Source organism: Harpegnathos saltator, unplaced genomic scaffold, assembly GCF_003227715.2.
Source record: "Harpegnathos saltator strain DR-91 unplaced genomic scaffold, Hsal_v8.6 scaffold7, whole genome shotgun sequence".
In the NCBI taxonomy this organism is placed as follows: Eukaryota; Metazoa; Arthropoda; class Insecta; order Hymenoptera; family Formicidae; genus Harpegnathos; species Harpegnathos saltator.
In genome coordinates this window covers 202,501-212,500 of record NW_020230537.1, presented here as the reverse complement: position 1 = coordinate 212,500, position 10,000 = coordinate 202,501, and positions in this window count along the sequence as shown.

The following is a 10,000-nucleotide window of genomic DNA, read 5'->3' as shown; positions in this document are numbered from 1 at the left end:
GGAGAGAGGGTGAGAGTGGGTGGGGGCAGAGAAAGTGAACTGGTTTACGAACGTCTAGATTAAGGACAGGTATCGACGAAGCGGTCGGGGAAAAAGCATTAGGTCCTGGGGAGAGCGTATCTTTATTTGTCGCGCACGCGGATTCCACTAGCGCTCTCCTCAAACGTGGGCGCGAGCGTTCCACGTTTCTTTCAATGTTTCTCCGATCATCATCGGCGGAAACGTGACGCAGAAGCGCGCGCGCGCGCGTTATGCATAAATGTAGAATTAATGCGATTGTCGGCGATGGCGCGCTGCACGTCATTTCGTACATTATAAGGCAAATACGAGAGAATGCGGCTTTGTGCGCGTACGAGCTCGCGCATTACGTGCGCCGTTATTGGCATAATAAAAACGTAAAATTGTTCACGATAAAAAGCACAAAGTCGTCATAATGCCTAATTAATATTCCAGATAAATACATTTGCGATAAAATGATAGATCGAATTCTGTTTGCGCCGCGCGCTTCACGGTAACGCGAGAATATTACAATGGGTGTCGCGTTTCATGCTATTATTTTGTATCGTTATTAACGAGCGTAAAATTGAAGCCCCGCGGAAAATGCGGGGAAAAAATCGCGGGAAAAGGACAGCCAGAGCGCGTAGGTAGGTAGGTAGGTAGGTAGGTAGGTAGGTAGGTAGAGAGAGCTACGCCTCTTTTCGACCGAGCGACGGCGCGCACGCATAATTAGAAGAGGACAGCCGAAATCGCCGATCGACCATCGGGGAGACGGTGTGCAGCGAAGAAACGCGGCGAAAAATTGACACCGGCCGAGAGCTGACGGTATCGTCGATGATCGTCCTCATTGGCCGGTGGCGAAAAAATCCCATCGAATCAGCGAACGAGGTGAGATTTGCAATTAAAACGCGGGCTGGTCCGCTACGCGGGTAAGCGGGGCCGGCGGGGATAGCGAGAGCGGGAGGGAGGTGAGAGAGAGAGAGCGACGGGGGTGAGGACGGGGACGAGGACGAGGGGGAGGGGGGGGGGTGGACGGATGCCGCCGTCCGAAAGGGCGCAATAAATGTACGCATTGCGCAGAATTAGTTGATTAAAATATAAAAGAAGAACGGTGGGGATGGAGGAGCGCGTGCGGCGCCAGGGGGTAGGCAGGGATGGCAGAAAGAGAGAGAGAGAGCGTATATACGTGTGTGTGTGTGTGTGTGTGTGACGGGGGCGAAAGGGCGGCGCGCGGGGAGATATAGCAGGGGAGAGTAGAGAGATAGGCGCCAGAAGGAGAAATCTCGTTTCCCCTCTTCGTCCCGCTAGCAGGCGCGGGCCCACCCTCCTCTCGTCCGCCGCCACCTGCCCGCGCGTTCCAACTAGGGTGGATGGCGAGGCCGGAGCGCGCGCGGGAAAAAGAGAGGACAGTCGCGGAGCGAGAGAGCGCAGCAGCCCGGGAAAAGAAATAATCTGCGAGCTGTATTGACGTTTCTAGTCTAACTCTGATTGAATTATGCATGAGCACACCAGCGATACCGACGGCTCTCCTTCATCGCCGCCGCCGCCGCCGCCGCCGTCGCTGCCGCTGTCGTCGCTGCCGCCGCCGCCGCCGCCGCCGCCGCGGCCGCCGCCACCGTTGCCGCTGCCGTCGCCGCTGCCTCCGCCACCGCCGCCTCCGCCGCCTCCGCCGCCGCCGCCGCCGCCGCCGCCGCCGCCGCCGCCTCCCTGCGAGTCCTGGTCGTTCGCTTGATGCTCACGTTTTTTTACATGTATAATACATACATACATCGATATCGCTTTTCGGTGTAGTTTGTAGTATTCACGGTATCGCGGAGAAGTGGCAGGGTACGTACGTTTGGACGAGAAACGGGGCGGCTAACTTTGGTACACGACTACGAAGAATATACGTTGTACAGTGAGTCGCGACGTGGGGGGCAAGCTCGGGGGAAGCGTTGCTATTGGTGAAATCCGTATGGAATGTTAAATATTATTGATTATTGTAAGCGTATTATTTTATCGTATTTGAGTGGCAAATGCACTCGATTGTAGGAGAGGACGATTGTGTAGCTGGAATTATCGTTCGTCGTGTAGCACTGCCTCCCGCGCTCGCTCGCTCGCGCGCGCGGACGTTTTTTCTTTTTCCCCCGATAAGCAAACACAGCGTCTTCGCTCACGAGCAACGAGCGGCAATTGCAGTTGGCCGCGGGAATCGATACGATTTGCACCCCTTGTCTCAAAGTGCTACCTACGTAGTGCGTACAATACATGCGTACGTGTATGCGTACATGCAACAAAGGTTTTCTAGGCCAAGCAGCGTTCGCGCGAGCGTTTAGCACATCGTCGTTGCCGCTGCTTCCCTTTCAAGAATTCCCGGCAAGAAATGCCGCTCGAAAGAAGGATGAGACTCGAAAAGTGCGCGAGCAGCACGGCGCGGGCGCATTGCTAATAACGATCGGCTAATGAACGAACAAACGTTAATCCGCTTACGCTAAATTACACTCTGTCCCGTTTTACGCGGGCGAAACGAGCGACGTGCCGCGGCGCGCATTATGGCGCCCTCGATCGTAGCAGCGTTTAGCCGATTCGCTAATGGGGAAGCGAACGGAAAAGAGTACGTAACAGCTACAGATGCCTCTGCCGCTGTGCCGCTTGCTTGCCTCTCTGCCTGCTTCTCGCATTCTCTTCTCGCTCCCCCCTCCCCGCTCCCTCTCGATGCACGCTCCGTACACGCGGTGTACACAGTGTAGGATGTCCTTTCGCTCGCGCGCGCAACCGCGCGCGATCCCAATACAGCGACAACGACGATTTACATGCTTTCACTCGATCTCTCGCTGCGGATTTCGCTCGCGGGACAGCCGCGGCGCGGCGCGGCGGCGATCTCTTCGACGCCGACGGAGTTCGGAATTTCACGTCCGCCCCCGGAATTTATTCGCACTCCGCTCAACGTTTACGAAACGTTCCACCTCGGAGATTTTATTTAATTATTGTGCAATTACGCACAACGAATAGCGCCCGACGAATTTTAAACAGCAAAAATCGTCGCGCGATTTCGTAACGCTCCGTCGCGAGTATCGCGCAACGCTTGAAACGCGTTATCGACCGATCGATATCGACGATCCGCGTAGTACGTGCGAGACATCGTACGTACGTAAGGCAGCTTCATCCTGTGATAATTATCAGTCATGTACCGTACGCACGCATACAGCAGGGCAGGGAGCAGGGTAGGAGAGACCGGGGGGGGGGGGTGGGGTGGCAGGGCTGTCGACGAGCTCTGGCGGGTTGAACGTTTCTCCTTACGACGCGCGAGTCGCCTGCAGAGGTTACACGTCCACGGCGCCGCTGTGGAATTTTCTGCTCGGCGAAAGAGCGCGTTTTATTATGCATTTATAGACACATACATCGCGCGCAGCGCAGCTTCGGTAAGCCGACCTCGCGCGCGACACAGGGGCTCGTTGCCAGAGGGATGCTGAGTCTCCCGCCATTGCGGGGCTAGGTATATCCCCCCACTGCTCGTCGACGAGAGCGACGTAGGAGCATCGCGACTACTGTTGAAAACGGGATCGATACTAAAATGCTTTTAAAATCGAGGCTTTTGTAACCAACTCGCGGAATTAGCGGGTCTAGCGGCCCATCCTGCCGAGATACATCCTGCCGCGTAATCGCGGCAGCGCAGCTCGTGCTCCATCCAGGCGCTCGCTCCTCTTTTCCTCTCTCTCCCTCCCTCTCCCTCGTCCTCGGTCCGAGGATATCTCTGATAGTCTTCGAGCATCGAGGCACGATAATCAGGGTTTCGTATCCGTGTACGTACGTACGTGGGACAAGCGGATGAGCGAACGCCTTTCTAGTGTTTACAATTATCGTCATCCTTGCGCGAAGAGCACTGCATCATTAACGCAATTATCACGATTATCACGAGTTAACCCTGTCATCCTTGAAGGTATTATCAATGACCTGACATTTTCCCCGTTAATGCGTTTAAATTTGCAGTATTATGTCAGAGCCGGTATTCTTTATGAATACGACGATCGGTATATCCGGATTTAAGCTTAATAATACCTCCTTATAGCATTTACAAATTAACGTAATATTCCCCTCGGAAGATGTAATTTCTGATAACTGGATTACTTTTACGAACATCTCGAGATTATAATAATAGTATGCTTCGTGCAGTTGCTTGCTAATTATCTTTTCACTTCTTACCCATCGTCCCGGACGTGGGGACTTGTTACAATATCCTCCTGATTCTCGCAAACGCATCGTGATAGGGAGAGAAAGAGAGGTTTCATCTCGTATCGAAAAAAAAAAGAGAAAAAAAAAAAAAAAAAGAGGGAAAAAAGAAATATCGGTCAATTCAATACCGCCGCAACGTTAACAGTGTGAAAAAAGGGATGTAGTACCGTATGTACGTGTGTATCGCATTCGTTTGTGTACATTTGCAAAAAAATGACGGTTATCGAGGAAAAAAAGCAATTCGCACGCGAGCCGATTGTTTGGCAGTCGAATAATTTATCTCGATGTATTAGTATATTACACGCGAGTATTAATCTATTGTATTAAGAGATGCGCGTACGTGTATCGCGTACTCTCTCGAAGCATCTGGTGCAAATCTAATACTCGCCATCGAACAGGTGAACTCGCGTTTTGATACATCGCATTTGGAACAAAATTGATTTTTGCTTCACGAATCTGTATCAGATTTTTGGCTCGATTTTGCGCACGAAGAATTTCTCTCTCTCTCTCTCTCTCTATCTCTCTCTCTCTCTCTCTCTCTCGCTCTCTCGCTCTCTCGTTCGCATTCTTTTTCTCGCTTTCAGTCTTTCTCAGCAAGGCATACGGTGGTGTATAGTTTTGTCGGATATACATTCGCGACACGTGTACGCGACGAGTAACGAGGCATTCGTGGATTCTCCTTCGACACGGGGGGTGTTGGTACCTGCCGAGGAACGCGCGAGAACGGATAAGCGAAACGCGAGATAGGAAAAGAGATAAGGTATACGCCCTGGACGATGGAGTACCGCCCTCCAGCGAGCGCGTTTTATTTCGCTTTTTAATAAGGACCTCGTTTGGAACTCTAGGCTTTAAATAGATCAATACCTACGTACTTCATCCCTGGCAACGAACCCATCGCGTTTCCGCTCGCTTCAACCCCCTGGCCACCCTTTTTACCTCGCACTCTTCCACTACCAACCCCCTCCCTACCCCCTCCCTCTACCCCACCTCCTCCTCCTCCTCCTCCTCGTCCTCCTCCTCGTCCTCCTCGTCCTCCTCTTCCTCCTCCTGCTCGTCCTCTCTTCGTCCTCCGCCACCTCCACCTCCTTCCACCCCTTACCCGCGCTTTTCTACCTCACTCCACCTTTGCTCTCCGTCTCCGTCCGATCCACCTGTTCACCCTAATCCAGTATCTTTCTTCCCCTCGTTACGCGTAATACTGTCTTTCTCTACGTTTCTGTTTTCTCCCTTCTCCACCTTCCCATCCATCCATCCCCTCTACGATATCTCTCTCTCTCTCTCTCTCTCTCTCTCTCTCTCTCTCTCTCTCTCTCTCTCTCTCTCTCTCAACAAACCATCCGCGAGGGACCTACACCCTTTTTCGCGACTCCCCTCTCTATCTGCTCTTCCCTCGGCCGCGGCACACACGCTTATTTACAAACGGTTCCGCGTATAAGTACATTCTTATACATGCATCTATTAGTATGTAACGTTGCATGCATCATGATGGATGTGTGCGTCAACGTGTATGCGTGCTTGCTCGTACGTGGCGAGCGTCACGCCCGCGTGAGAGCGTCAGCGTGTGCGAGCGTGCGCGACTGTTTTTCGTTTTTCCCTTTATCCCTCTTCGCCTCTCTAGAGCGCTATCCCGAGCTGATAGTGTACCGGGTAGAGGTAGGTAGGTAGATAGGTAGGTAGGTAGGTAGGTAGGTAGGTAGGTGGGTAGGTAGGTAGGTAGATAGATAGGTAGGTAGGTAGGTAGGTAGGTAGGTAGATAGGTAGGTAGGTAGATAGATAGGTAGGTAGGTAGGTAGGTAGGTAGGTAGGTAGGTAGGTAGGTAGGTAGGTAGGTAGGTAGGTAGGTAGGTAGGTGGCGTCTCGCGCTGCTTGCTTTTTCCCTTTTTCTATGTTTTTTCCTTTTTCCATTTTTTTTTATTTTTTCTTTCTCTCTCTCTCTCTCTCTCTCTCTCTCTCTCTCTCTGTCTCTATCTTTCTCTATCTTTCTCTATCTTTCTCTCTCTCTCTCTCTCTCTCTCTCTCTCTCTCTCTCTGTCTTTCTCTCTCTCTCTCTCTCTCTCTCTCTCTGCCTCTGTCTCTGTCTCTGTCTCTATCTCGTTCTCTCTCCCTACCTACCTACCTACCTACCTACCTACCTACCTACCCTCCCGGGCCCATGGCTCACCCCCTCCGCACTCCTTCCTCATCCTCGCCCTCGCGGCGTCGTTTGTCGGCCTCTCCGCGTGAATGGGCGAAATGTAGGTAGAAGCCCGTTTTCGCTTTCTATACGGCTCCCGGCGAAAACGAGAGTCACGTACGTTCCGGAGCACCACCAACGTTCCTAGCACCCGATATACACGTAGAGTCCGCAATCGCCCTTCTGTCTCCCTCCCTCCCGTCGTGTCCGCCTATCGTCCTTTCTGCCGCGAAGCCGTTCGTCATACTGATGCCAGGATACGTGTTATATTTGCGCGGACCGCAATAGATGTTTCCTATGTTGCCGCAACTGTGTGTAAATTGCGAAATCATAACTCGCAGTTATGCGCGTATCTCGCAGCTCGCTTACGCATCGACGCACAACTCATTCTCTCGCGACCGTTTCCATCGCAACTCCTTTCGATCGGACTCGCACTCGAGCCAAGAAATTCGTCGATCGCTGTCGAATGCGCGCGTATCAATGAGATTCGTCGGGCGTTGCACAGGCATAGGCATAGGCATAGGCATTCCCGGTGCGTCGAACGCACCGAGGTCATTACGTCGGCTATACCCGTAACCCGTCGTGACCGCGAATTGGGGCGAGGAGGTTCCGGATTTCCTTCCGGGTCGCGCCGCGTCGCGCCGCGCCGCGCCGCGCCGCGCCTCGTCTCCGCGATCTATCTATCTCGCCTCCCTCGCGTGCGAAGTCGTCCTTTTTTTCTCTCCGCCACGGACCTACGCGCCGGAAAGGGTGATTTGTCGACCTGACCTCGAGAACCGTGGGAGGAGCGTCCTTGACCTATCGACGCGGACACAGGACGTCGAGCGTCGGAAGTGGATGTTCCTATGCAGGCGGGTGTTCCTCGCTGCGGGCAGCGATTCACGCGCGCGGTGTCCTCCGATCGATCGCCATGAATTCACTATGAATCTCATAAACGGACGAGCAGTGTGCGCTCGCCGCTCGCCGCTCGCCGCTCGCCGCTCGCCGATGCATGGTAGTCTATTTTTTTTAATCTCTATCGATTTCATTCGGTCATACGGTCACACGGTCGAGCGCCATCCTTTCGTCACATCTGGTCGTAGATGCTGCAATGGAAAATTAAGCGATCCAAAGAAAGAGTTGAACTTGATTGTGAAGAGAGACTCGGTTGTGAGTTGTGTTTCTATCGACCATATTCGACGAGCGATTGACTGCGTAAACCTGACGCGCGCGCGTATGACCCCGTATGACTTCGACTTGACTCTTATGACGCGCACAAGAGCGTCACAAGAGTCACGGCGTCGAACTGTGGACTCGGTTCAACGCGTGGAGACGCGTAGATGGTGTCGAATCGATCGTGTCATCTCGAAGCTGTTTCGACGAAATTCGTCTTTACGTTCGAGTTCGAGTCGCGAGAGAGCGACTCCACTACGCAAGACTCTACTCTACGAGCAGAGAGAATAACGACGCTCGCGCTCGCGCTCGCGCTCCTCGCGCTTCGCTAGACGAGGGAACGATGGAGGGGTCTACACACATATTCGCGAGCCGCCGTATAATTTCCGCGAACCGCCGCAAAATCAATAAAAGAAACATTACATCGGCGGCTGGCAGTACTGAGCTTGGCACGGGCCATGGGATTGGATGGGGAAAACGAGATGGGAACGAGGCGCGCAAGCGTTGCTAGAAACCTTGACGGCGGCGGCACAAGGGCTTCGGTAGCTCGGCTATTTGGCCACTGAAGGAGACGAGAGAGAGAGAGAGAGAGAGAGAGAGAGAGAGAGGGGGGGGAGGGAGAGAGAGAGGGAGAGAGAGGGAGAGAGAGAGAGAGAGAGAGAGAGAGAGAGAGAGAGTGAGAGAGGGAGAGGAAAGACGAAGGCGGGAATAGTAGGCGGCATGGAAAGCTGCCGGATGAGAGAAGCGAGTCTTATGAAATATGGCCTCCTTGCGAAGAAGCTCGCTTGTATTCCGCGTTGCCAATGTGGTCTGCGTTCCAAAGTGAGGAAGGGAACAAGGAAGAGAGGAGACAGAGAGAAAGAGAGAGGGAGAGAGAGAGAGAGAGTGTGTGTGTGTGTGTGTGTGTATGTGTGAGTGAGAGAAATTTATTCTATTTCGGAATTAAGACTCCACCGAAATCAAACTTCGTGTCGTAAATTTTTTATTATTTATTCGACAAATCCATCTCGATATTTTGGACAATTGCAATTTTCAGCATAGTAAACGTCATCTCAATTTTAGAGGCAGGCTTTCAACTATATCGCGGTAGCATAGATAACGTTGCAGGAATAATAACCGTAGGAGAGAAAAGAGATAAAAAATATATTTCTATCATCGATTGTAGTCATTTGGATTACGATGTAGCCATACTTACGATCGAGAGAATCAATCGCTATGGAGCGGAATTGGAACGTGGGTGCAAGGAGGGAGATAAGGAGAATAAGGAATTCGGTTCTTTTTTGACTCGACACGTGGAGCGAGAAATGCTGAAAGGAACGTATATCTTTTCTGTACCGTTATTTACCTTTTACCAATCTTTGTCACTCGTACGATTGGCATTGGACAAAGACGAAATCCAAATGGTTCGGAGATTTATCTTTGATTGTAACCTAATATCGTTTCATTCTTTTCTCTTTTCCATCAACAACGTCAGAGAGAGAGAGAGAGAGAGAGAGAGAGAGAGAGAGAGAGAGAGAGAGAGAGAGAGAGAGAGAGAGAAAACTATATATATATATATACATGGTCGAAACATTCCTCACTAATTCATAGCGTTCAAGTCTCCTGACATGATCCAAAGTCCTGACATGAGATTTTACGTGAATAAACGTGACGATATCTCGTCCGTTTTTCATCGTGAACAAAATGGAGGAGAGCAGAGAAATCATCGGCGGGTCGGCGCACACAAACTAGCCAACATGTTCTTGCGCGACCGGCGAGAAGTCGAAAACCTCCGGTGAACCCTACATACCCCCCACCACCTTCCGCGAGCCACTCCGCGCGACTCCTTTCTTTCGTTTCGGAGCGGGTTTGAACCGTGCGCCTAAAATGCAGGCTAGGTTTTCGGCCAGGTTCACGCGTACCCGCCCACCCGATATTCCCCTCCACGCGGGCAGCGGGTTGCTAGGCATCTTCCTCTCGTTGCTAGGGCCCCGCACTCGCGATGAGCTTTCCCTACCGCGAGCGCTCTCTCGTTTCCCCTTTCTCCCTCTCTCCACCGTCGCCGAATAGTCCCAAAATGCATCCCCCCTACCCCCCCACCCGCCCCACCCGTTCCGCCGTCTCTCCTCGTTGCGTGGAGAAGAGCAATGCCGGACCTCTCACCGTCTCTCTTTCTTCCTCTTCTTCCGCCGAACTCTCTCCTCCCAATGTCTACTACCCTCTTTACGTCTCTTCGACGACGCACGACGATGCCCGGCCGGCAGCACGCTGTGCCAACGAGAGAGACTTCTTTCGTTGCTAGGTCCGCTTCTTCGCGAATAGAGCCGATGCGTGTATTTCACGTGCATCGAGTCTTCTTACGCACGTCTTCGACGAGGTTTCAAATCCGTGCGCAACCAGGAACCAGTTTTGCGTTTTAATCTGGACACGCATGCATCCGTGAACCGTCCGGTGTAGCCAATATTATTTCGCCTTAAAGACGCGTCT